The sequence below is a fragment of the Ascidiella aspersa genome, chromosome 4, assembly GCF_963924565.1.
Source record: "Ascidiella aspersa chromosome 4, kaAscAspe10.2, whole genome shotgun sequence".
Lineage (NCBI taxonomy): Eukaryota > Metazoa > Chordata > Ascidiacea > Phlebobranchia > Ascidiidae > Ascidiella > Ascidiella aspersa.
In genome coordinates this window covers 24855145-24873619 of record NC_139450.1, presented here as the reverse complement: position 1 = coordinate 24873619, position 18475 = coordinate 24855145, and the positions used below count along the sequence as shown (strand labels likewise).

Below are 18475 nucleotides of genomic sequence, written 5' to 3'. Positions count from 1 at the left end.
TTTTAAATAGATTAGACCAAAAAATGTTGACCAATACTGGCTACGAACATACCAGGTTGAATGCACCCGATCTCGTCCGATCTCGGAAGTTAAGCAACGTCGGGATTGGTTAGTACTTGGATGGGTGACCGCCTAGGAATACCAATTGTCGTAGGCAAAATATGATTTATTTAAGTTTTTACATTTTTAAATAGATTAGACCTAAAAATGTTGACCAATACTGGCTACGACCATACCAGGTTGAATGCACCCCATCTCGTCCGATCTCGGAAGTTAAGCAACGTCGGGATTGGTTAGTACTTGGATGGGTGACCGCCAAGGAATACCAATTGTCGTAGGCACAATATGATTTGTTTAAGTTTTTACATTTTTAAATAGATTAGACCATAAATGTTGACCAATACTGTCTACGACCATACCAGGTTGAATGCACCCGATCTCGTCCGATCTCGGAAGTTAAGCAACTTCGGGAATGGTTAGTACTTGGATGGGTGACCACCTAGGAATACCAATTGTCGTAGGCAAAATATGATTTATTTAAGTTTTTACTTTTTTAAATAGATTAGACGTAAAATGTTGAGAAATACTGCTTACGACCATACCAGGTTGAATGCACCCGATCTCGTCCGATCTCGGAAGTTAAGCAACGTCGGGATTGGTTAGTACTTGGATGGGTGACCGCCTAGGAATACCAATTGTCGTAGGCAAATATGATTTATTTAAGTTTTTACATTTTTAAATAGATTAGACCATAAATGTAGACCAATACTGTCTACGACCATACCAGGTTGAATGCACCCGATCTCGTCCGATCTCGGAAGTTAAGCAACGTCGGGATTGGTTAGTACTTGGATGGGTGACCGCATAGGAATTCCAATTGTCATAGGCAAAATATGATTTATAAAATATATTTAAATGTTAACATTTTTGAAGATTTTAGACCAAAAAATGTTGACCAATACTGTCTACGACCATACCAGGTTAAATGCACCCGATCTCGTCCGATCTCGGAAGTTAAGCAACGTCGGGATTGGTTAGTACTTGGATGGGTGACCGCCTAGCAAGACCAATTGTCATAGGCAAAATATGATTTTTAAAATATATTTAAATGTTAACATTTTTAAAGATTTTAGACCAAAAAATGTTGACCAATACTGTTTACGACCAAACCAGGTTGAATGCACCCGATCTCGTCCGATCTCGGAAGTTAAGCAACGTCGGGATTGGTTAGTACTTGGATGGGTGACCGCCTAGGAATACCAATTGTCGTAGGCAAAATATGATTTATTTAAGTTTTTACATTTTTAAATAGATTAGACCAAAAAATGTTGACCAATACTGGCTACGACCATATCAGGTTGAATGCACCCGATCTCGTCCGATCTGGGAAGTTAAGCAACGTCGGGATTGGTTAGTACTTGGATGGGTGACCGCCTAGGAATACCAATTGTCGTAGGCACAATATGATTTATTTAAGTTTTTACATATTTAAAAAGATTAGACCATAAATGTTGACCAATACTGTCTACGACCATACCAGGTTGAATGCACCCGATCTCGTCCGATCTCGGAAGTTAAGCAACGTCGGGATTGTTAGTACTTGGATGGGTGACCGCCTAGGAATACCAATTGTCGTAGGCAAAATATGATTTATTTAAGTTTTTACTTTTTTAAATAGATTAGACGTAAAATGTTGAGAAATACTGCTTACGACCATACCAGGTTGAATGCACCCGATCTCGTCCGATCTCGGAAGTTAAGCAACGTCGGGATTGGTTAGTACTTGGATGGGTGACCGCATAGGAATTCCAATTGTCATAGGCAAAATATGATTTATAAAATATATTTAAATGTTAACATTTTTGAAGATTTTAGACCAAAAAATGTAGACCAATACTGTCTACGACCATATCAGGTTGAATGCACCCGATCTCGTCCGATCTGGGAAGTTAAGCAACGTCGGGATTGGTTAGTACTTGGATGGGTGACCGCCTAGGAATACCAATTGTCGTAGGCACAATATGATTTATTTAAGTTTTTACATATTTAAAAAGATTAGACCATAAATGTTGACCAATACTGTCTACGACCATACCAGGTTGAATGCACCCGATCTCGTCCGATCTCGGAAGTTAAGCAACGTCGGGATTGTTAGTACTTGGATGGGTGACCGCCTAGGAATACCAATTGTCGTAGGCAAAATATGATTTATTTAAGTTTTTACTTTTTTAAATAGATTAGACGTAAAATGTTGAGAAATACTGCTTACGACCATACCAGGTTGAATGCACCCGATCTCGTCCGATCTCGGAAGTTAAGCAACGTCGGGATTGGTTAGTACTTGGATGGGTGACCGCATAGGAATTCCAATTGTCATAGGCAAAATATGATTTATAATATATATTTAAATGTTAACATTTTTGAAGATTTTAGACCAAAAAATGTAGACCAATACTGTCTACGACCATACCAGGTTGAATGCACCCGATCTCGTCCGATCTCGGAAGTTAAGCAACATCGGGATTGGTTAGTACTTGGAAGGGTGACCGCCTAGGAATACCAATTGTCGTAGGCATAATATCATTTATTTAAGTTTTTACATTTTTAAATAGATTAGACCATAAATGTTGACCAATACTGTCTACGACCATACCAGGTTGAATGCACCCGATCTCGTCCGATCTCGGAAGTTAAGCAACGTCGGGATTGGTTAGTACTTGGATGGGTGACCGCCTAGGAATACCAATTGTCGTAGGCAAAATATGATTTATTTAAGTTTTTACATTTTTAAATAGATTAGACCAAAAAATGTTGACCAATACTGGCTACGAACATACCAGGTTGAATGCACCCGATCTCGTCCGATCTCGGAAGTTAAGCAACGTCGGGATTGGTTAGTACTTGGATGGGTGACCGCCTAGGAATACCAATTGTCGTAGGCAAAATATGATTTATTTAAGTTTTTACATTTTTAAACAGATTAGACCTAAAAATGTTGACCAATACTGGCTACGACCATACCAGGTTGAATGCACCCCATCTCGTCCGATCTCGGAAGTTAAGCAACGTCGGGATTGGTTAGTACTTGGATGGGTGACCGCCTAGGAATACCAATTGTCGTAGGCAAATATGATTTATTTAAGTTTTTACATTTTTAAATAGATTAGACCATAAATGTAGACCAATACTGTCTACGACCATACCAGGTTGAATGCACCCGATCTCGTCCGATCTCGGAAGTTAAGCAACGTCGGGATTGGTTAGTACTTGGATGGGTGACCGCATAGGAATTCCAATTGTCATACGCAAAATATGATTTATAAAATATATTTAAATGTTAACATTTTTGAAGATTTTAGACCAAAAAATGTTGACCAATACTGTCTACGACCATACCAGGTTGAATGCACCCGATCTCGTCCGATCTCGGAAGTTAAGCAACGTCGGGATTGGTTAGTACTTGGATGGGTGACCGCCTAGCAAGACCAATTGTCATAGGCAAAATATGATTTTTAAAATATATTTAAATGTTAACATTTTTAAAGATTTTAGACCAAAAAATGTTGACCAATACTGTTTACGACCAAACCAGGTTGAATGCACCCGATCTCGTCCGATCTCGGAAGTTAAGCAACGTCGGGATTGGTTAGTACTTGGATGGGTGACCGCCTAGGAATACCAATTGTCGTAGGCAAAATATGATTTATTTAAGTTTTTACATTTTTAAATAGATTAGACCAAAAAATGTTGACCAATACTGTCTACGACCATACCAGGTTGAATGCACCCGATCTCGTCCGATCTCGGAAGTTAAGCAACGTCGGGATTGGTTAGTACTTGGATGGGTGACCGCCTAGCAAGACCAATTGTCATAGGCAAAATATGATTTTTAAAATATATTTAAATGTTAACATTTTTAAAGATTTTAGACCAAAAAATGTTGACCAATACTGTCTACGACCATATCAGGTTGAATGCACCCGATCTCGTCCGATCTGGGAAGTTAAGCAACGTCGGGATTGGTTAGTACTTGGATGGGTGACCGCCTAGGAATACCAATTGTCGTAGGCACAATATGATTTATTTAAGTTTTTACATATTTAAAAAGATTAGACCATAAATGTTGACCAATACTGTCTACGACCATACCAGGTTGAATGCACCCGATCTCGTCCGATCTCGGAAGTTAAGCAACGTCGGGATTGTTAGTACTTGGATGGGTGACCGCCTAGGAATACCAATTGTCGTAGGCAAAATATGATTTATTTAAGTTTTTACATTTTTAAATAGATTAGACCTAAAAATGTTGACCAATACTGGCTACGACCATACCAGGTTGAATGCACCCCATCTCGTCCGATCTCGGAAGTTAAGCAACGTCGGGATTGGTTAGTACTTGGATGGGTGACCGCCAAGGAATACCAATTGTCGTAGGCACAATATGATTTGTTTAAGTTTTTACATTTTTAAATAGATTAGACCATAAATGTTGACCAATACTGTCTACGACCATACCAGGTTGAATGCACCCGATCTCGTCCGATCTCGGAAGTTAAGCAACTTCGGGAATGGTTAGTACTTGGATGGTTGACCACCTAGGAATACCAATTGTCGTAGGCAAAATATGATTTATTTAAGTTTTTACATTTTTAAATAGATTAGACGTAAAATGTTGAGAAATACTGCTTACGACCATACCAGGTTGAATGCACCCGATCTCGTCCGATCTCGGAAGTTAAGCAACGTCGGGATTGGTTAGTACTTGGATGGGTGACCGCCTAGCAATACCAATTGTCGTAGGCAAATATGATTTATTTAAGTTTTTACATTTTTAAATAGATTAGACCATAAATGTAGACCAATACTGTCTACGACCATACCAGGTTAAATGCACCCGATCTCGTCCGATCTCGGAAGTTAAGCAACGTCGGGATTGGTTAGTACTTGGATGGGTGACCGCATAGGAATTCCAATTGTCATAGGCAAAATATGATTTATAAAATATATTTAAATGTTAACATTTTTGAAGATTTTAGACCAAAAAATGTTGACCAATACTGTCTACGACCATACCAGGTTGAATGCACCCGATCTCGTCCGATCTCGGAAGTTAAGCAACGTCGGGATTGGTTAGTACTTGGATGGGTGACCGCCTAGCAAGACCAATTGTCATAGGCAAAATATGATTTTTAAAATATGTTTAAATGTTAACATTTTTAAAGATTTTAGACCAAAAAATGTTGACCAATACTGTTTACGACCAAACCAGGTTGAATGCACCCGATCTCGTCCGATCTCGGAAGTTAAGCAACGTCGGGATTGGTTAGTACTTGGATGGGTGACCGCCTAGGAATACCAATTGTCGTAGGCAAAATATGATTTATTTAAGTTTTTACATTTTTAAATAGATTAGACCAAAAAATGTTGACCAATACTGGCTACGACCATATCAGGTTGAATGCACCCGATCTCGTCCGATCTGGGAAGTTAAGCAACGTCGGGATTGGTTAGTACTTGGATGGGTGACCACCTAGGAATACCAATTGTCGTAGGCACAATATGATTTATTTAAGTTTTTACATATTTAAAAAGATTAGACCATAAATGTTGACCAATACTGTCTACGACCATACCAGGTTGAATGCACCCGATCTCGTCCGATCTCGGAAGTCAAGCAACATCGGGATTGTTAGTACTTGGATGGGTGACCGCCTAGGAATACCAATTGTCGTAGGCAAAATATGATTTATTTAAGTTTTTACTTTTTTAAATAGATTAGACGTAAAATGTTGAGAAATACTGCTTACGACCATACCAGGTTGAATGCACCCGATCTCGTCCGATCTCGGAAGTTAAGCAACGTCGGGATTGGTTAGTACTTGGATGGGTGACCGCATAGGAATTCCAATTGTCATAGGCAAAATATGATTTATAAAATATATTTAAATGTTAACATTTTTGAAGATTTTAGACCAAAAAATGTAGACCAATACTGTCTACGACCATACCAGGTTGAATGCACCCGATCTCGTCCGATCTCGGAAGTTAAGCAACATCGGGATTGGTTGCTACTTGGATGGATGACCGCCTAGGAATACCAATTGTCATAGGCAAAATATTATTTTTAAAATATATTTAAATGTTAGCATTTTAAAGATTTTAGACCAAAAAATGTTTACCAACACTGTCTACGACCATACCAGGTTCAATGCACCCGATCTCGTCCGATCTCGGAAGTTAAGCAACGTTGGGATTGGTTAGTACTTGGATGGGTGACCGCCTAGGAATACCAATTGTCGTAGGCACAATATGATTTGTTTAAGTTTTACATTTTTAAATAGATTAGACCATAAATGTTGACCAATACTGTCCACGACCATACCAGGTTGAATGCACACGATCTCGTCCGATCTCGGAAGTTAAGAAACGTCGGGATTGGTTAGTACTTGGATGGGTGACCGCCTAGGAATACCAATTGTCGTAGGCACAATATAATTTATTTAAGTTTTTACATTTTTAAATTGATTAGACCATAAATGTTGACCAATGCTGTCTACGACCATACCAGGTTGAATGCACCCGATCTCCTCCGATCTCGGAAGTTAAGCAACGTCGGGATTGGTTAGTACTTGGATGGGTGACCGCCTAGGAATACCAATTGTCGTAGGCATTATATGATTTATTTAAGTTTTTATTTTTAAAATAGAATTGACATAAAATGTTGAGAAATACTGCTTACGGCCATACCAGGTTGAATGCACCCGATCTCGTCCGATCTCGGAAGTTAAGCAACGTCGGGATTGGTTAGTACTTGGATGGGTGACCGCCTAGGAATACCAATTGTATTAGGCAAAATATGATTTATTTAAGTTTTTACATTTTTAAATAAATTAGACCAAAAAATGTTGACCAATACTGGCTACGACCATACCAGGTTGAATGCACCCGATCTCGTCCGATCTCGGAAGTTAAGCAACGTCGGGATTGGTTAGTACTTGGATGGGTGACGCCTAGGAATACCAATTGTCATAGGCAAAATATGATTTTTAAAATATATTTAAATGTTAACATTTTTAAAGATTTTAGACCAAAAAATGTTGACCAATACTGTCTACGACCATACCAGGTTGAATGCACCCGATCTCGTCCGATCTCGGAAGTTAAGCAACGTCGGGATTGGTTAGTACTTGGATGGGTGACCGCCTAGGAATACCAATTGTCGTAGGCATAATATCATTTATTTAAGTTTTTACATTTTTAAATAGATTACACCATAAATGTTGACCAATACTGTCTACGACCATACCAGGTTGAATGCACCCGATCTCGTCCGATCTCGGAAGTTAAGCAACGTCGGGATTGGTTAGTACTTGGATGGGTGACCGCCTAGGAATACCAATTGTCGTAGGCAAAATATGATTTATTTAAGTTTTTACATTTTTAAATAGATTAGACCAAAAAATGTTGACCAATACTGGCTACGAACATACCAGGTTGCATGCACCCGATCTCGTCCGATCTCGGAAGTTAAGCAACGTCGGGATTGGTTAGTACTTGGATGGGTGACCGCCTAGGAATACCAATTGTCGTAGGCAAAATATGATTTATTTAAGTTTTTACATTTTTAAATAGATTAGACCAAAAAATATTGACCAATACAGGCTACGACTATACCAGGTTGAATGCACCCCATCTCGTCCGATCTCGGAAGTTAAGCCACGTCGGGATTGGTTAGTACTTGGATGGGTGACCGCCAAGGAATACCAATTGTCGTAGGCACAATATGATTTGTTTAAGTTTTTACATTTTTAAATAGATTAGACCATAAATGTTGACCAATACTGTCTACGACCATACCAGGTTGAATGCACCCGATCTCGTCCGATCTCGGAAGTTAAGCAACGTCGGGATTGGTTAGTACTTGGATGGGTGACCGCCTAGGAATACCAATTGTCGTAGGCAAAATATGATTTATTTAAATTTTTACTTTTTTAAATAGATTAGACGTAAAATGTTGAGAAATACTGCTTACGACCATACCAGGTTGAATGCACCCGATCTCGTCCGATCTCGGAAGTTAAGCAACGTCGGGATTGGTTAGTACTTGGATGGGTGACCGCCTAGGAATACCAATTGTCGTAGGCAAATATGATTTATTTAAGTTTTTACTTTTTTAAATAGATTAGACGTAAAATGTTGAGAAATACTGGTTATGACCATACCAGGTTGAATGCACCCGATCTCGTCCGATCTCGGAAGTTAAGCAACGTCGGGATTGGTTAGTACTTGGATGGGTGACCGCATAGGAATGCCAATTGTCATAGGCAAAATATGATTTATAAAATATATTTAAATGTTAACATTTTTGAAGATTTTAGACCAAAAAATGTTGACCAATACTGTCTACGACCATACCAGGTTGAATGCACCCGATCTCGTCCGATCTCGGAAGTTAAGCAACGTCGGGATTGGTTAGTACTTGGATGGGTGACCGCCTAGGAATACCAATTGTCGTAGGCAAAATATGAGTTATTTAAGTTTTTACATTTTTAAATAGATTAGACCAAAAAATGTTGACCAATACTGGCTACGACCATACCAAGTTGAATGCACCCGATCTCGTCCGATCTGGGAAGTTAAGCCACGTCGGGATTGGTTAGTACTTGGATGGGTGACCGCCAAGGAATACCAATTGTCGTAGGCACAATATGATTTGTTTAAGTTTTTACATTTTTAAATAGATTAGACCATAAATGTTGACCAATACTGTCTACGACCATACCAGGTTGAATGCACCCGATCTCGTCCGATCTCGGAAGTTAAGCAACGTCGGGATTGGTTAGTACTTGGATGGGTGACCGCCTAGGAATACCAATTGTCGTAGGCAAAATATGATTTATTTAAATTTTTACTTTTTTAAATAGATTAGACGTAAAATGTTGAGAAATACTGCTTACGACCATACCAGGTTGAATGCACCCGATCTCGTCCGATCTCGGAAGTTAAGCAACGTCGGGATTGGTTAGTACTTGGATGGGTGACCGCCTAGGAATACCAATTGTCGTAGGCAAATATGATTTATTTAAGTTTTTACTTTTTTAAATAGATTAGACGTAAAATGTTGAGAAATACTGGTTATGACCATACCAGGTTGAATGCGCCCGATCTCGTCCGATCTCGGAAGTTAAGCAACGTCGGGATTGGTTAGTACTTGGATGGGTGACCGCATAGGAATTCCAATTGTCATAGGCAAAATATGATTTATAAAATATATTTAAATGTTAACATTTTTGAAGATTTTAGACCAAAAAATGTTGACCAATACTGTCTACGACCATACCAGGTTGAATGCACCCGATCTCGTCCGATCTCGGAAGTTAAGCAACGTCGGGATTGGTTAGTACTTGGATGGGTGACCGCCTAGGAATACCAATTGTCGTAGGCAAAATATGAGTTATTTAAGTTTTTACATTTTTAAATAGATTAGACCAAAAAATTTTGACCAATACTGGCTACGACCATACCAGGTTGAATGCACCCGATCTCGTCCGATCTGGGAAGTTAAGCCACGTCGGGATTGGTTAGTACTTGGATGGGTGACCGCCTAGGAATACCAATTGTCGTAGGCACAATATGATTTATTTAAGTTTTTACATATTTAAATAGATTAGACCATAAATGTTGACCAATACTGTCTACGACCATACCAGGTTGAATGCACCCGATCTCGTCCGATCTCGGAAGTTAAGCAACGTCGGGATTGGTTAGTACTTGGATGGGTGACCGCATAGGAATTCCAATTGTCATAGGCAAAATATGATTTATAAAATATATTTAAATGTTAACATTTTTGAAGATTTTAGACCAAAAAATGTTGACCAATACTGTCTACGACCATACCTAGGAATACCAATTGTCGTAGGCACAATATGATTTATTTAAGTTTTTACATTTTTAAATTGATTAGACCATAAATGTTGACCAATGCTGTCTACGACCATACCAGGTTGAATGCACCCGATCTCCTCCGATCTCGGAAGTTAAGCAACGTCGGGATTGGTTAGTACTTGGATGGGTGACCGCCTAGGAATACCAATTGTCGTAGGCATTATATGATTTATTTAAGTTTTTATTTTTAAAATAGAATAGACATAAAATGTTGAGAAATACTGCTTACGGCCATACCAGGTTGAATGCACCCGATCTCGTCCGATCTCGGAAGTTAAGCAACGTCGGGATTGGTTAGTACTTGGATGGGTGACCGCCTAGGAATACCAATTGTATTAGGCAAAATATGATTTATTTAAGTTTTTACATTTTTAAATAGATTAGACCAAAAAATGTTGACCAATACTGGCTACGACCATACCAGGTTGAATGCACCCGATCTCGTCCGATCTCGGAAGTTAAGCAACGTCGGGATTGGTTAGTACTTGGATGGGTGACCGCCTAGGAATACCAATTGTCGTAGGCAAAATATGATTTATTTAAGTTTTTACATTTTTAAATAGATTAGACCAAAAAATGTTGACCAATACTGGCTACGAACATACCAGGTTGAATGCACCCGATCTCGTCCGATCTCGGAAGTTAAGCAACGTCGGGATTGGTTAGTACTTGGATGGGTGACCGCCTAGGAGTACCAATTGTCGTAGGCAAAATATGATTTATTTAAGTTTTTACATTTTTAAATAGATTAGACCAAAAAATATTGACCAATACAGGCTACGACCATACCAGGTTGAATGCACCCCATCTCGTCCGATCTCGGAAGTTAAGCCACGTCGGGATTGGTTAGTACTTGGATGGGTGACCGCCTAGGAATACCAATTGTCGTAGGCACAATATGATTTATTTAAGTTTTTACATTTTTAAATAGATTAGACCATAAATGTTGACCAATACTGTCTACGACCATACCAGGTTGAATGCACCCGATCTCGTCCGATCTCGGAAGTTAAGCAACGTCGGGATTGGTTAGTACTTGGATGGGTGACCGCCTAGGAATACCAATTGTCGTAGGCACAATATGATTTATTTAAGTTTTTACATTTTTAAATAGATTTGACCATAAATGTTGACCAATACTGACTACGAACATACCAGGTTGAATGCACCCGATCTCGTCCGATCTCGGAAGTTAAGCAACGTCGGGATTGGTTGGTACTTGGATGGGTGACCGCCTAGGAATACCAATTGTCGTAGGCAAAATATGATTTATTTAAGTTTTTACTTTTTTAAATAGATTAGACGTAAAATGTTGAGAAATACTGCTTACGACCATACCAGGTTGAATGCACCCGATCTCGTCCGATCTCGGAAGTTAAGTAACGTCGGGATTGGTTAGTACTTGGATGGGTGACCGCCTAGCAATACCAATTGTCATAGGCAAAATATGATTTTTAAAATATATTTAAATGTTAACATTTTTAAAGATTTTAGACCAAAAAATGTTGACCAATACTGTCTACGACCATACCAGGTTGAATGCACCCGATCTCGTCCGATCTCGGAAGTTAAGCAACGTCGGGATTGGTTAGTACTTGGATGGGTGACCGCCTAGGAATACCAATTGTCGTAGGCATAATATCATTTATTTAAGTTTTTACATTTTTAAATAGATTAGACCATAAATGTTGACCAATACTGTCTACGACCATACCAGGTTGAATGCACCCGATCTCGTCCGATCTCGGAAGTTAAGCAACGTCGGGATTGGTTAGTACTTGGATGGGTAACCGCCTAGGAATACCAATTGTCGTAGGCAAAATATGATTTATTTAAGTTTTTACATTTTTAAATAGATTAGACCAAAAAATATTGACCAATACAGGCTACGACCATACCAGGTTGAATGCACCCCATCTCGTCCGATCTCGGAAGTTAAGCCACGTCGGGATTGGTTAGTACTTGGATGGGTGACCGCCTAGGAATACCAATTGTCGTAGGCACAATATGATTTATTTAAGTTTTTACATTTTTAAATAGATTAGACCATAAATGTTGACCAATACTGTCTACGACCATACCAGGTTGAATGCACCCGATCTCGTCCGATCTCGGAAGTTAAGCAACGTCGGGATTGGTTAGTACTTGGATGGGTGACCGCCTAGGAATACCAATTGTCGTAGGCACAATATGATTTATTTAAGTTTTTACATTTTTAAATAGATTAGACCATAAATGTTGACCAATACTGACTACGAACATACCAGGTTGAATGCACCCGATCTCGTCCGATCTCGGAAGTTAAGCAACGTCGGGATTGGTTGGTACTTGGATGGGTGACCGCCTAGGAATACCAATTGTCGTAGGCAAAATATGACTTATTTAAGTTTTTACTTTTTTAAATAGATTAGACGTAAAATGTTGAGAAATACTGCTTACGACCATACCAGGTTGAATGCACCCGATCTCGTCCGATCTCGGAAGTTAAGTAACGTCGGGATTGGTTAGTACTTGGATGGGTGACCGCCTAGCAATACCAATTGTCATAGGCAAAATATGATTTTTAAAATATATTTAAATGTTAACATTTTTAAAGATTTTAGACCAAAAAATGTTGACCAATACTGTCTACGACCATACCAGGTTGAATGCACCCGATCTCGTCCGATCTCGGAAGTTAAGCAACGTCGGGATTGGTTAGTACTTGGATGGGTGACCGCCTAGGAATACCAATTGTCGTAGGCATAATATCATTTATTTAAGTTTTTACATTTTTAAATAGATTAGACCATAAATGTTGACCAATACTGTCTACGACCATACCAGGTTGAATGCACCCGATCTCGTCCGATCTCGGAAGTTAAGCAACGTCGGGATTGGTTAGTACTTGGATGGGTAACCGCCTAGGAATACCAATTGTCGTAGGCAAAATATGATTTATTTAAGTTTTTACATTTTTAAATAGATTAGACCAAAAAATGTTGACCAATACTGGCTACGACCATACCTAGGAATACCAATTGTCGTAGGCACAATATGATTTATTTAAGTTTTTATATTTTTAAATTGATTAGACCATAAATGTTGACCAATACTGTCTACGACCATACCAGGTTGAATGCACCCGATCTCCTCCGATCTCGGAAGTTAAGCAACGTCGGGATTGGTTAGTACTTGGATGGGTGACCGCCTAGGAATACCAATTGTCGTAGGCAAAATATGATTTATTTAAGTTTTTATTTTTAAAATAGAATAGACATAAAATGTTGAGAAATACTGCTTACGACCATACCAGGTTGAATGCATCCGATCTCGTCCGATCTCGGAAGTTAAGCAACGTCGGGATTGGTTAGTACTTGGATGGGTGACCGCCTAGGAATACCAATTGTCGTAGGCACAATATGATTTGTTTAAGTTTTTACATTTTTAAATAGATTAGACCATAAATGTTGACCAATACTGTCCACGACCATACCAGGTTGAATGCACCCGATCTCGTCCGATCTCGGAAGTTAAGCAACGTCGGGATTGGTTAGTACTTGGATGGGTAACCGCCTAGGAATACCAATTGTCGTAGGCAAAATATGATTTGTTTAAGTTTTTATATTTAAAATAGAATAGACATAAAATGTTGAGAAATACTGCTTACGACCATACCAGGTTGAATGCATCCGATCTCGTCCGATCTCGGAAGTTAAGCAACGTCGGGATTGGTTAGTACTTGGATGGGTGACCGCATAGGAATTCCAATTGTCATAGGCAAAATATGATTGATAAAATATATTTAAATGTTAACATTTTTGAAGATTTTAGACCAAAAAATGTTGACCAATACTGTCTACGACCAAACCAGGTTGAATGCACACGATCTCGTCCGATCTCGGAAGTTAAGCAACATCGGGATTGGTTGCTACTTGGATGGGTGACCGCCTAGGAATACCAATTGTCATAGGCAAAATATTATTTTTAAAATATATTTAAATGTTAGCATTTTAAAGATTTTAGACCAAAAAATGTTTACCAACACTGTCTACGACCATACCAGGTTCAATGCACCCGATCTCGTCCGATCTCGGAAGTTAAGCAACGTTGGGATTGGTTAGTACTTGGATGGGTGACCGCCTAGGAATACCAATTGTCGTAGGCACAATATGATTTATTTAAGTTTTACATTTTTAAATAGATTAGACCATAAATGTTGACCAATACTGTCCACGACCATACCAGGTTGAATGCACACGATCTCGTCCGATCTCGGAAGTTAAGCAACGTCGGGATTGGTTAGTACTTGGATGGGTGACCGCCTAGGAATACCAATTGTCGTAGGCACAATATGATTTATTTAAGTTTTTACATTTTTAAATAGATTAGACCATAAATGTTGACGATTACTGTCTACGACCATACCAGGTTGAATGCACCCGATCTCGTCCGATCTCGGAAGTTAAGCAACGTCGGGATTGGTTAGTACTTGGATGGGTGACCGCCTAGGAATACCAATTGTCGTAGGCAAAATAAGATTTATTTAAGTTTTTACATTTTTAAATAGATTAGACCAAAAAAATGTTGACCAATACTGGCTACGACCATACCTAGGAATACCAATTGTCGTAGGCACAATATAATTTATTTAAGTTTTTACATTTTTAAATTGATTAGACCATAAATGTTGACCAATACTGTCTACGACCATACCAGGTTGAATGCACCCGATCTCCTCCGATCTCGGAAGTTAAGCAACGTCGGGATTGGTTAGTACTTGGATGGGTGACCGCCTAGGAATACCAATTGTCGTAGGCAAAATATGATTTATTTAAGTTTTTATTTTTAAAATAGAATAGACATAAAATGTTGAGAAATACTGCTTACGACCATACCAGGTTGAATGCATCCGATCTCGTCCGATCTCGGAAGTTAAGCAACGTCGGGATTGGTTAGTACTTGGATGGGTGACCGCCTAGGAATACCAATTGTCGTAGGCAAAATATGATTTATTTAAGTTTTTACATTTTTAAATAGATTAGACCAAAAAATGTTGACCAATACTGGCTACGACCATACCAGGTTGAATGCACCCGATCTCGTCCGATCTCGGAAGTTAAGCAACGTCGGGATTGGTTAGTACTTGGATGGGTGACCGCCTAGCAATACCAATTGTCATAGGCAAAATATGATTTTTAAAATATATTTAAATGTTAACATTTTCAAAGATTTTAGACCAAAAAATGTTGACCAATACTGTCTACGACCATACCAGGTTGAATGCACCCGATCTCGTCCGATCTCGGAAGTTAAGCAACGTCGGGATTGGTTAGTACTTGGATGGGTGACCGCCTAGGAATACCAATTGTCGTAGGCACAATATGATTTATTTAAGTTTTTACATTTTTAAATAGATTAGACCATAAATGTTGACGATTACTGTCTACGACCATACCAGGTTGAATGCACCCGATCTCGTCCGATCTCGGAAGTTAAGCAACGTCGGGATTGGTTAGTACTTGGATGGGTGACCGCCTAGGAATACCAATTGTCGTAGGCAAAATAAGATTTATTTAAGTTTTTACATTTTTAAATAGATTAGACCAAAAAATGTTGACCAATACTGGCTACGACCATACCTAGGAATACCAATTGTCGTAGGCACAATATGATTTATTTAAGTTTTACATTTTTAAATAGATTAGACCATAAATGTTGACCAATACTGTCCACGACCATACCAGGTTGAATGCACACGATCTCGTCCGATCTCGGAAGTTAAGCAACGTCGGGATTGGTTAGTACTTGGATGGGTGACCGCCTAGGAATACCAATTGTCGTAGGCACAATATGATTTATTTAAGTTTTTACATTTTTAAATAGATTAGACCATAAATGTTGACGATTACTGTCTACGACCATACCAGGTTGAATGCACCCGATCTCGTCCGATCTCGGAAGTTAAGCAACGTCGGGATTGGTTAGTACTTGGATGGGTGACCGCCTAGGAATACCAATTGTCGTAGGCAAAATAAGATTTATTTAAGTTTTTACATTTTTAAATAGATTAGACCAAAAAATGTTGACCAATACTGGCTACGACCATACCTAGGAATACCAATTGTCGTAGGCACAATATGATTTATTTAAGTTTTTATATTTTTAAATTGATTAGACCATAAATGTTGACCAATACTGTCTACGACCATACCAGGTTGAATGCACCCGATCTCCTCCGATCTCGGAAGTTAAGCAACGTCGGGATTGGTTAGTACTTGGATGGGCGACCGCCTAGGAATACCAATTGTCGTAGGCAAAATATGATTTATTTAAGTTTTTATTTTTAAAATAGAATAGACATAAAATGTTGAGAAATACTGCTTACGACCATACCAGGTTGAATGCATCCGATCTCGTCCGATGTCGGAAGTTAAGCAACGTCGGGATTGGTTAGTACTTGGATGGGTGACCGCCTAGGAATACCAATTGTCGTAGGCATAATATCATTTATTTTATTTTTTACATTTTTAAATAGATTAGACCATAAATGTTGACCAATACTGTCTACGACCATACCAGGTTGAATGCACCCGATCTCGTCCGATCTCGGATGTTAAGCAACGTCGGGATTGGTTAGTACTTGGATGGATGACCGCCTAGGAATACCAATTGTCGTAGGCAAAATATGATTTATTTAAGTTTTTACATTTTTAAATAGATTAGACCAAAAAATGTTGACCAATACTGGCTACGAACATACCAGGTTGAATGCACCCGATCGACCGCCTAGGAATTCCAATTGTCGTAGGCACAATATGATTTATTTAAGTTTTTACATTTTTAAATAGATTAGACCATAAATGTTGACGATTACTGTCTACGACCATACCAGGTTGAATGCACCCGATCTCGTCCGATCTCGGAAGTTAAGCAACGTCGGGATTGGTTAGTACTTGGATGGGTGACCGCCTAGGAATACCAATTGTATTAGGCAAAATATGATTTATTTAAGTTTTCACTTTTTTAAATAGATTAGACGTAAAATGTTGAGAAATACTGCTTACGATCATACCAGGTTGAATGCACCCGATCTCGTCCAATCTCGGAAGTTAAGCAACGTCGGCATTGGTTAGTACTTGGATGGGTGACCGCCTAGCAATACCAATTTTCATAGGCAAAATATGATTTTTAAAATATATTTAAATGTTAACATTTTTAAAGATTTTAGACCAAAAAATGTTGACCAATACTGTCTACGACCATACCAGGTTTAATGCACCCGATCTCGTCCGATGTCGGAAGTTAAGCAACGTCGGGATTGGTTAGTACTTGGATGGGTGACCGCCTAGGAATACAAATTGTCGTAGGCATAATAACATTTATACAAGTTTTTACATTTTTAAATAGATTAGACCATAAATGTTGACCAATACTGTCTACGACCATACCAGGTTGAATGCACCCGATCTCGTCCGATCTCGGAAGTTAAGCAACGTCGGGATTGGTTAGTACTTGGATGGGTGACCGCCTAGGAATACCAATTGTCGTAGGCAAAATATGATTTATTTAAGTTTTTACATTTTTAAATAGATTAGACCAAAAAATGTTGACCAATACTGGCTACGACCATACCAGGTTGAATGCACCCGATCTCGTCCGATCTCGGAAGTTAAGCAACGTCGGGATTGGTTAGTACTTGGATGGGTGACCGCCTAGCAATACCAATTGTCATAGGCAAAATATGATTTTTAAAATATATTTAAATGTTAACATTTTCAAAGATTTTAGACCAAAAAATGTTGACCAATACTGTCTACGACCATACCAGGTTGAATGCACCCGATCTCGTCCGATCTCGGAAGTTAAGCAACGTCGGGATTGGTTGGTACTTGGATGGGTGACCGCCTAGGAATACCAATTGTATTAGGCAAAATATGATTTATTTAAGTTTTTACATTTTTAAATAGATTAGACCAAAAAATGTTGACCAATACTGGCTACGACCATACCAGGTTGAATGCACCCGATCTCGTCCGATCTCGGAAGTTAAGCAACGTCGGGATTGGTTAGTACTTGGATGGGTGACCGCCTAGCAATACCAATTGTCATAGGCAAAATATGATTTTTAAAATATATTTAAATGTTAACATTTTTAAAGATTTTAGACAAAAAATGTTGACCAATACTGTCTACGACCATACCAGGTTGAATGCACCCGATCTCGTCCGATCTCGGAAGTTAAGCAACGTCGGGATTGGTTAGTACTTGGATGGGTGACCGCCTAGGAATACCAATTGTCGTAGGCATAATATCATTTATTTTATTTTTTACATTTTTAAATAGATTAGACCATAAATGTTGACCAATACTGTCTACGACCATACCAGGTTGAATGCACCCGATCTCGTCCGATCTCGGAAGTTAAGCAACGTCGGGATTGGTTAGTACTTGGATGGGTGACCGCCTAGGAATACCAATTGTCGTAGGCAAAATATGATTTTATTAAATTTTTACATTTTTAAATAGATTAGACCAAAAAATGTTG

The 18475-nt window shown here is 38.8% G+C and overlaps 52 non-coding genes and 44 pseudogenes across 52 annotated transcripts; all 96 read left to right on the top strand.

The window, feature by feature from the left end:
- Window positions 1–38: 38 nt before the first annotated feature.
- Window positions 39–157, top strand: LOC146156513 (5S ribosomal RNA). Its single transcript, XR_014498311.1, has one exon. It is a non-coding gene; the product is annotated as a 5S ribosomal RNA (ribosomal RNA).
- A 65-nt stretch (window positions 158–222) lies between these two features.
- On the top strand, window positions 223–341 carry LOC146156512 (5S ribosomal RNA; annotated as a pseudogene).
- A 64-nt stretch (window positions 342–405) lies between these two features.
- On the top strand, window positions 406–524 carry LOC146156511 (5S ribosomal RNA). Its single transcript, XR_014495746.1, has one exon. It is a non-coding gene; the product is annotated as a 5S ribosomal RNA (ribosomal RNA).
- Window positions 525–588: 64 nt separating this feature from the next.
- On the top strand, window positions 589–707 carry LOC146156510 (5S ribosomal RNA). The gene has a single exon (XR_014495542.1). It is a non-coding gene; the product is annotated as a 5S ribosomal RNA (ribosomal RNA).
- Window positions 708–770: 63 nt separating this feature from the next.
- On the top strand, window positions 771–889 carry LOC146156509 (5S ribosomal RNA). Its single transcript, XR_014497720.1, has one exon. It is a non-coding gene; the product is annotated as a 5S ribosomal RNA (ribosomal RNA).
- Window positions 890–963: 74 nt separating this feature from the next.
- Window positions 964–1082, top strand: LOC146156508 (5S ribosomal RNA; annotated as a pseudogene).
- Window positions 1083–1156: 74 nt separating this feature from the next.
- LOC146156507 (5S ribosomal RNA) lies at window positions 1157–1275 on the top strand. Its single transcript, XR_014497385.1, has one exon. It is a non-coding gene; the product is annotated as a 5S ribosomal RNA (ribosomal RNA).
- A 65-nt stretch (window positions 1276–1340) lies between these two features.
- LOC146156506 (5S ribosomal RNA) lies at window positions 1341–1459 on the top strand (annotated as a pseudogene).
- A 64-nt stretch (window positions 1460–1523) lies between these two features.
- On the top strand, window positions 1524–1641 carry LOC146156505 (5S ribosomal RNA). The gene has a single exon (XR_014498179.1). It is a non-coding gene; the product is annotated as a 5S ribosomal RNA (ribosomal RNA).
- A 64-nt stretch (window positions 1642–1705) lies between these two features.
- On the top strand, window positions 1706–1824 carry LOC146156504 (5S ribosomal RNA). Its single transcript, XR_014497916.1, has one exon. It is a non-coding gene; the product is annotated as a 5S ribosomal RNA (ribosomal RNA).
- Window positions 1825–1898: 74 nt separating this feature from the next.
- Window positions 1899–2017, top strand: LOC146156503 (5S ribosomal RNA; annotated as a pseudogene).
- Window positions 2018–2081: 64 nt separating this feature from the next.
- On the top strand, window positions 2082–2199 carry LOC146156502 (5S ribosomal RNA). Its single transcript, XR_014498178.1, has one exon. It is a non-coding gene; the product is annotated as a 5S ribosomal RNA (ribosomal RNA).
- A 64-nt stretch (window positions 2200–2263) lies between these two features.
- On the top strand, window positions 2264–2382 carry LOC146156501 (5S ribosomal RNA). Its single transcript, XR_014497915.1, has one exon. It is a non-coding gene; the product is annotated as a 5S ribosomal RNA (ribosomal RNA).
- Window positions 2383–2456: 74 nt separating this feature from the next.
- LOC146156500 (5S ribosomal RNA) lies at window positions 2457–2575 on the top strand. The gene has a single exon (XR_014496006.1). It is a non-coding gene; the product is annotated as a 5S ribosomal RNA (ribosomal RNA).
- Window positions 2576–2639: 64 nt separating this feature from the next.
- On the top strand, window positions 2640–2758 carry LOC146156499 (5S ribosomal RNA). The gene has a single exon (XR_014495366.1). It is a non-coding gene; the product is annotated as a 5S ribosomal RNA (ribosomal RNA).
- A 65-nt stretch (window positions 2759–2823) lies between these two features.
- Window positions 2824–2942, top strand: LOC146156498 (5S ribosomal RNA). The gene has a single exon (XR_014498310.1). It is a non-coding gene; the product is annotated as a 5S ribosomal RNA (ribosomal RNA).
- A 65-nt stretch (window positions 2943–3007) lies between these two features.
- LOC146156497 (5S ribosomal RNA) lies at window positions 3008–3126 on the top strand (annotated as a pseudogene).
- A 63-nt stretch (window positions 3127–3189) lies between these two features.
- Window positions 3190–3308, top strand: LOC146156496 (5S ribosomal RNA; annotated as a pseudogene).
- A 74-nt stretch (window positions 3309–3382) lies between these two features.
- Window positions 3383–3501, top strand: LOC146156495 (5S ribosomal RNA; annotated as a pseudogene).
- A 74-nt stretch (window positions 3502–3575) lies between these two features.
- On the top strand, window positions 3576–3694 carry LOC146156494 (5S ribosomal RNA). Its single transcript, XR_014497384.1, has one exon. It is a non-coding gene; the product is annotated as a 5S ribosomal RNA (ribosomal RNA).
- A 65-nt stretch (window positions 3695–3759) lies between these two features.
- On the top strand, window positions 3760–3878 carry LOC146156493 (5S ribosomal RNA; annotated as a pseudogene).
- A 74-nt stretch (window positions 3879–3952) lies between these two features.
- On the top strand, window positions 3953–4071 carry LOC146156492 (5S ribosomal RNA; annotated as a pseudogene).
- A 64-nt stretch (window positions 4072–4135) lies between these two features.
- LOC146156491 (5S ribosomal RNA) lies at window positions 4136–4253 on the top strand. Its single transcript, XR_014498177.1, has one exon. It is a non-coding gene; the product is annotated as a 5S ribosomal RNA (ribosomal RNA).
- A 65-nt stretch (window positions 4254–4318) lies between these two features.
- LOC146156490 (5S ribosomal RNA) lies at window positions 4319–4437 on the top strand (annotated as a pseudogene).
- A 64-nt stretch (window positions 4438–4501) lies between these two features.
- On the top strand, window positions 4502–4620 carry LOC146156489 (5S ribosomal RNA). Its single transcript, XR_014496876.1, has one exon. It is a non-coding gene; the product is annotated as a 5S ribosomal RNA (ribosomal RNA).
- A 64-nt stretch (window positions 4621–4684) lies between these two features.
- On the top strand, window positions 4685–4803 carry LOC146156488 (5S ribosomal RNA). Its single transcript, XR_014497813.1, has one exon. It is a non-coding gene; the product is annotated as a 5S ribosomal RNA (ribosomal RNA).
- Window positions 4804–4866: 63 nt separating this feature from the next.
- Window positions 4867–4985, top strand: LOC146156487 (5S ribosomal RNA; annotated as a pseudogene).
- A 74-nt stretch (window positions 4986–5059) lies between these two features.
- Window positions 5060–5178, top strand: LOC146156486 (5S ribosomal RNA; annotated as a pseudogene).
- A 74-nt stretch (window positions 5179–5252) lies between these two features.
- Window positions 5253–5371, top strand: LOC146156485 (5S ribosomal RNA). Its single transcript, XR_014497382.1, has one exon. It is a non-coding gene; the product is annotated as a 5S ribosomal RNA (ribosomal RNA).
- A 65-nt stretch (window positions 5372–5436) lies between these two features.
- LOC146156484 (5S ribosomal RNA) lies at window positions 5437–5555 on the top strand (annotated as a pseudogene).
- A 64-nt stretch (window positions 5556–5619) lies between these two features.
- On the top strand, window positions 5620–5737 carry LOC146156483 (5S ribosomal RNA; annotated as a pseudogene).
- A 64-nt stretch (window positions 5738–5801) lies between these two features.
- On the top strand, window positions 5802–5920 carry LOC146156482 (5S ribosomal RNA). Its single transcript, XR_014497914.1, has one exon. It is a non-coding gene; the product is annotated as a 5S ribosomal RNA (ribosomal RNA).
- A 74-nt stretch (window positions 5921–5994) lies between these two features.
- LOC146156481 (5S ribosomal RNA) lies at window positions 5995–6113 on the top strand (annotated as a pseudogene).
- A 73-nt stretch (window positions 6114–6186) lies between these two features.
- On the top strand, window positions 6187–6305 carry LOC146156480 (5S ribosomal RNA). The gene has a single exon (XR_014497555.1). It is a non-coding gene; the product is annotated as a 5S ribosomal RNA (ribosomal RNA).
- Window positions 6306–6368: 63 nt separating this feature from the next.
- LOC146156479 (5S ribosomal RNA) lies at window positions 6369–6487 on the top strand (annotated as a pseudogene).
- A 64-nt stretch (window positions 6488–6551) lies between these two features.
- On the top strand, window positions 6552–6670 carry LOC146156478 (5S ribosomal RNA). Its single transcript, XR_014496096.1, has one exon. It is a non-coding gene; the product is annotated as a 5S ribosomal RNA (ribosomal RNA).
- Window positions 6671–6733: 63 nt separating this feature from the next.
- LOC146156477 (5S ribosomal RNA) lies at window positions 6734–6852 on the top strand (annotated as a pseudogene).
- Window positions 6853–6917: 65 nt separating this feature from the next.
- LOC146156476 (5S ribosomal RNA) lies at window positions 6918–7035 on the top strand (annotated as a pseudogene).
- Window positions 7036–7109: 74 nt separating this feature from the next.
- On the top strand, window positions 7110–7228 carry LOC146156475 (5S ribosomal RNA). The gene has a single exon (XR_014495364.1). It is a non-coding gene; the product is annotated as a 5S ribosomal RNA (ribosomal RNA).
- A 64-nt stretch (window positions 7229–7292) lies between these two features.
- LOC146156474 (5S ribosomal RNA) lies at window positions 7293–7411 on the top strand. Its single transcript, XR_014495363.1, has one exon. It is a non-coding gene; the product is annotated as a 5S ribosomal RNA (ribosomal RNA).
- Window positions 7412–7476: 65 nt separating this feature from the next.
- LOC146156473 (5S ribosomal RNA) lies at window positions 7477–7595 on the top strand (annotated as a pseudogene).
- Window positions 7596–7660: 65 nt separating this feature from the next.
- On the top strand, window positions 7661–7779 carry LOC146156472 (5S ribosomal RNA; annotated as a pseudogene).
- Window positions 7780–7843: 64 nt separating this feature from the next.
- On the top strand, window positions 7844–7962 carry LOC146156471 (5S ribosomal RNA). Its single transcript, XR_014495362.1, has one exon. It is a non-coding gene; the product is annotated as a 5S ribosomal RNA (ribosomal RNA).
- A 64-nt stretch (window positions 7963–8026) lies between these two features.
- LOC146156470 (5S ribosomal RNA) lies at window positions 8027–8145 on the top strand. Its single transcript, XR_014495541.1, has one exon. It is a non-coding gene; the product is annotated as a 5S ribosomal RNA (ribosomal RNA).
- Window positions 8146–8208: 63 nt separating this feature from the next.
- On the top strand, window positions 8209–8327 carry LOC146156469 (5S ribosomal RNA; annotated as a pseudogene).
- A 74-nt stretch (window positions 8328–8401) lies between these two features.
- On the top strand, window positions 8402–8520 carry LOC146156468 (5S ribosomal RNA). Its single transcript, XR_014495361.1, has one exon. It is a non-coding gene; the product is annotated as a 5S ribosomal RNA (ribosomal RNA).
- A 65-nt stretch (window positions 8521–8585) lies between these two features.
- LOC146156467 (5S ribosomal RNA) lies at window positions 8586–8704 on the top strand (annotated as a pseudogene).
- Window positions 8705–8768: 64 nt separating this feature from the next.
- LOC146156466 (5S ribosomal RNA) lies at window positions 8769–8887 on the top strand. The gene has a single exon (XR_014495360.1). It is a non-coding gene; the product is annotated as a 5S ribosomal RNA (ribosomal RNA).
- A 64-nt stretch (window positions 8888–8951) lies between these two features.
- Window positions 8952–9070, top strand: LOC146156465 (5S ribosomal RNA). Its single transcript, XR_014495540.1, has one exon. It is a non-coding gene; the product is annotated as a 5S ribosomal RNA (ribosomal RNA).
- A 63-nt stretch (window positions 9071–9133) lies between these two features.
- Window positions 9134–9252, top strand: LOC146156464 (5S ribosomal RNA; annotated as a pseudogene).
- A 74-nt stretch (window positions 9253–9326) lies between these two features.
- On the top strand, window positions 9327–9445 carry LOC146156463 (5S ribosomal RNA). The gene has a single exon (XR_014495358.1). It is a non-coding gene; the product is annotated as a 5S ribosomal RNA (ribosomal RNA).
- A 65-nt stretch (window positions 9446–9510) lies between these two features.
- On the top strand, window positions 9511–9629 carry LOC146156462 (5S ribosomal RNA; annotated as a pseudogene).
- Window positions 9630–9693: 64 nt separating this feature from the next.
- Window positions 9694–9812, top strand: LOC146156461 (5S ribosomal RNA). Its single transcript, XR_014497719.1, has one exon. It is a non-coding gene; the product is annotated as a 5S ribosomal RNA (ribosomal RNA).
- Window positions 9813–9989: 177 nt separating this feature from the next.
- LOC146156460 (5S ribosomal RNA) lies at window positions 9990–10108 on the top strand. Its single transcript, XR_014496095.1, has one exon. It is a non-coding gene; the product is annotated as a 5S ribosomal RNA (ribosomal RNA).
- Window positions 10109–10171: 63 nt separating this feature from the next.
- On the top strand, window positions 10172–10290 carry LOC146156459 (5S ribosomal RNA; annotated as a pseudogene).
- Window positions 10291–10355: 65 nt separating this feature from the next.
- Window positions 10356–10474, top strand: LOC146156458 (5S ribosomal RNA). Its single transcript, XR_014496334.1, has one exon. It is a non-coding gene; the product is annotated as a 5S ribosomal RNA (ribosomal RNA).
- Window positions 10475–10539: 65 nt separating this feature from the next.
- LOC146156457 (5S ribosomal RNA) lies at window positions 10540–10658 on the top strand (annotated as a pseudogene).
- A 65-nt stretch (window positions 10659–10723) lies between these two features.
- On the top strand, window positions 10724–10842 carry LOC146156456 (5S ribosomal RNA; annotated as a pseudogene).
- Window positions 10843–10906: 64 nt separating this feature from the next.
- Window positions 10907–11025, top strand: LOC146156455 (5S ribosomal RNA). The gene has a single exon (XR_014495357.1). It is a non-coding gene; the product is annotated as a 5S ribosomal RNA (ribosomal RNA).
- Window positions 11026–11089: 64 nt separating this feature from the next.
- On the top strand, window positions 11090–11208 carry LOC146156454 (5S ribosomal RNA; annotated as a pseudogene).
- Window positions 11209–11272: 64 nt separating this feature from the next.
- On the top strand, window positions 11273–11391 carry LOC146156453 (5S ribosomal RNA; annotated as a pseudogene).
- A 74-nt stretch (window positions 11392–11465) lies between these two features.
- LOC146156452 (5S ribosomal RNA) lies at window positions 11466–11584 on the top strand. Its single transcript, XR_014495356.1, has one exon. It is a non-coding gene; the product is annotated as a 5S ribosomal RNA (ribosomal RNA).
- A 64-nt stretch (window positions 11585–11648) lies between these two features.
- On the top strand, window positions 11649–11767 carry LOC146156451 (5S ribosomal RNA). Its single transcript, XR_014495709.1, has one exon. It is a non-coding gene; the product is annotated as a 5S ribosomal RNA (ribosomal RNA).
- Window positions 11768–11832: 65 nt separating this feature from the next.
- Window positions 11833–11951, top strand: LOC146156450 (5S ribosomal RNA; annotated as a pseudogene).
- Window positions 11952–12015: 64 nt separating this feature from the next.
- On the top strand, window positions 12016–12134 carry LOC146156449 (5S ribosomal RNA). The gene has a single exon (XR_014495355.1). It is a non-coding gene; the product is annotated as a 5S ribosomal RNA (ribosomal RNA).
- A 64-nt stretch (window positions 12135–12198) lies between these two features.
- LOC146156448 (5S ribosomal RNA) lies at window positions 12199–12317 on the top strand (annotated as a pseudogene).
- A 64-nt stretch (window positions 12318–12381) lies between these two features.
- LOC146156447 (5S ribosomal RNA) lies at window positions 12382–12500 on the top strand (annotated as a pseudogene).
- Window positions 12501–12574: 74 nt separating this feature from the next.
- Window positions 12575–12693, top strand: LOC146156446 (5S ribosomal RNA). Its single transcript, XR_014495354.1, has one exon. It is a non-coding gene; the product is annotated as a 5S ribosomal RNA (ribosomal RNA).
- A 64-nt stretch (window positions 12694–12757) lies between these two features.
- LOC146156445 (5S ribosomal RNA) lies at window positions 12758–12876 on the top strand. Its single transcript, XR_014495708.1, has one exon. It is a non-coding gene; the product is annotated as a 5S ribosomal RNA (ribosomal RNA).
- Window positions 12877–13044: 168 nt separating this feature from the next.
- LOC146156444 (5S ribosomal RNA) lies at window positions 13045–13163 on the top strand. Its single transcript, XR_014496094.1, has one exon. It is a non-coding gene; the product is annotated as a 5S ribosomal RNA (ribosomal RNA).
- Window positions 13164–13226: 63 nt separating this feature from the next.
- Window positions 13227–13345, top strand: LOC146156443 (5S ribosomal RNA). Its single transcript, XR_014496742.1, has one exon. It is a non-coding gene; the product is annotated as a 5S ribosomal RNA (ribosomal RNA).
- A 64-nt stretch (window positions 13346–13409) lies between these two features.
- Window positions 13410–13528, top strand: LOC146156442 (5S ribosomal RNA). Its single transcript, XR_014497431.1, has one exon. It is a non-coding gene; the product is annotated as a 5S ribosomal RNA (ribosomal RNA).
- Window positions 13529–13591: 63 nt separating this feature from the next.
- On the top strand, window positions 13592–13710 carry LOC146156441 (5S ribosomal RNA; annotated as a pseudogene).
- Window positions 13711–13784: 74 nt separating this feature from the next.
- LOC146156440 (5S ribosomal RNA) lies at window positions 13785–13903 on the top strand (annotated as a pseudogene).
- A 73-nt stretch (window positions 13904–13976) lies between these two features.
- LOC146156439 (5S ribosomal RNA) lies at window positions 13977–14095 on the top strand. Its single transcript, XR_014497554.1, has one exon. It is a non-coding gene; the product is annotated as a 5S ribosomal RNA (ribosomal RNA).
- A 63-nt stretch (window positions 14096–14158) lies between these two features.
- Window positions 14159–14277, top strand: LOC146156438 (5S ribosomal RNA; annotated as a pseudogene).
- Window positions 14278–14341: 64 nt separating this feature from the next.
- Window positions 14342–14460, top strand: LOC146156437 (5S ribosomal RNA). The gene has a single exon (XR_014495353.1). It is a non-coding gene; the product is annotated as a 5S ribosomal RNA (ribosomal RNA).
- Window positions 14461–14629: 169 nt separating this feature from the next.
- Window positions 14630–14748, top strand: LOC146156436 (5S ribosomal RNA). Its single transcript, XR_014496093.1, has one exon. It is a non-coding gene; the product is annotated as a 5S ribosomal RNA (ribosomal RNA).
- A 63-nt stretch (window positions 14749–14811) lies between these two features.
- Window positions 14812–14930, top strand: LOC146156435 (5S ribosomal RNA). Its single transcript, XR_014496741.1, has one exon. It is a non-coding gene; the product is annotated as a 5S ribosomal RNA (ribosomal RNA).
- Window positions 14931–14995: 65 nt separating this feature from the next.
- LOC146156434 (5S ribosomal RNA) lies at window positions 14996–15114 on the top strand (annotated as a pseudogene).
- A 74-nt stretch (window positions 15115–15188) lies between these two features.
- Window positions 15189–15307, top strand: LOC146156433 (5S ribosomal RNA). Its single transcript, XR_014495352.1, has one exon. It is a non-coding gene; the product is annotated as a 5S ribosomal RNA (ribosomal RNA).
- Window positions 15308–15371: 64 nt separating this feature from the next.
- LOC146156432 (5S ribosomal RNA) lies at window positions 15372–15490 on the top strand. Its single transcript, XR_014495351.1, has one exon. It is a non-coding gene; the product is annotated as a 5S ribosomal RNA (ribosomal RNA).
- Window positions 15491–15657: 167 nt separating this feature from the next.
- LOC146156431 (5S ribosomal RNA) lies at window positions 15658–15776 on the top strand (annotated as a pseudogene).
- Window positions 15777–15840: 64 nt separating this feature from the next.
- Window positions 15841–15959, top strand: LOC146156430 (5S ribosomal RNA). The gene has a single exon (XR_014495350.1). It is a non-coding gene; the product is annotated as a 5S ribosomal RNA (ribosomal RNA).
- A 168-nt stretch (window positions 15960–16127) lies between these two features.
- Window positions 16128–16246, top strand: LOC146156429 (5S ribosomal RNA). Its single transcript, XR_014496605.1, has one exon. It is a non-coding gene; the product is annotated as a 5S ribosomal RNA (ribosomal RNA).
- Window positions 16247–16309: 63 nt separating this feature from the next.
- LOC146156428 (5S ribosomal RNA) lies at window positions 16310–16428 on the top strand (annotated as a pseudogene).
- A 64-nt stretch (window positions 16429–16492) lies between these two features.
- Window positions 16493–16611, top strand: LOC146156427 (5S ribosomal RNA). The gene has a single exon (XR_014497656.1). It is a non-coding gene; the product is annotated as a 5S ribosomal RNA (ribosomal RNA).
- A 194-nt stretch (window positions 16612–16805) lies between these two features.
- LOC146156426 (5S ribosomal RNA) lies at window positions 16806–16924 on the top strand (annotated as a pseudogene).
- Window positions 16925–16988: 64 nt separating this feature from the next.
- LOC146156425 (5S ribosomal RNA) lies at window positions 16989–17107 on the top strand (annotated as a pseudogene).
- Window positions 17108–17181: 74 nt separating this feature from the next.
- Window positions 17182–17300, top strand: LOC146156424 (5S ribosomal RNA; annotated as a pseudogene).
- A 64-nt stretch (window positions 17301–17364) lies between these two features.
- Window positions 17365–17483, top strand: LOC146156423 (5S ribosomal RNA). The gene has a single exon (XR_014495349.1). It is a non-coding gene; the product is annotated as a 5S ribosomal RNA (ribosomal RNA).
- A 65-nt stretch (window positions 17484–17548) lies between these two features.
- On the top strand, window positions 17549–17667 carry LOC146156422 (5S ribosomal RNA; annotated as a pseudogene).
- Window positions 17668–17741: 74 nt separating this feature from the next.
- Window positions 17742–17860, top strand: LOC146156421 (5S ribosomal RNA; annotated as a pseudogene).
- A 65-nt stretch (window positions 17861–17925) lies between these two features.
- LOC146156420 (5S ribosomal RNA) lies at window positions 17926–18044 on the top strand (annotated as a pseudogene).
- Window positions 18045–18117: 73 nt separating this feature from the next.
- Window positions 18118–18236, top strand: LOC146156419 (5S ribosomal RNA). Its single transcript, XR_014495347.1, has one exon. It is a non-coding gene; the product is annotated as a 5S ribosomal RNA (ribosomal RNA).
- A 64-nt stretch (window positions 18237–18300) lies between these two features.
- On the top strand, window positions 18301–18419 carry LOC146156418 (5S ribosomal RNA). The gene has a single exon (XR_014495346.1). It is a non-coding gene; the product is annotated as a 5S ribosomal RNA (ribosomal RNA).
- Window positions 18420–18475: the final 56 nt, after the last annotated feature.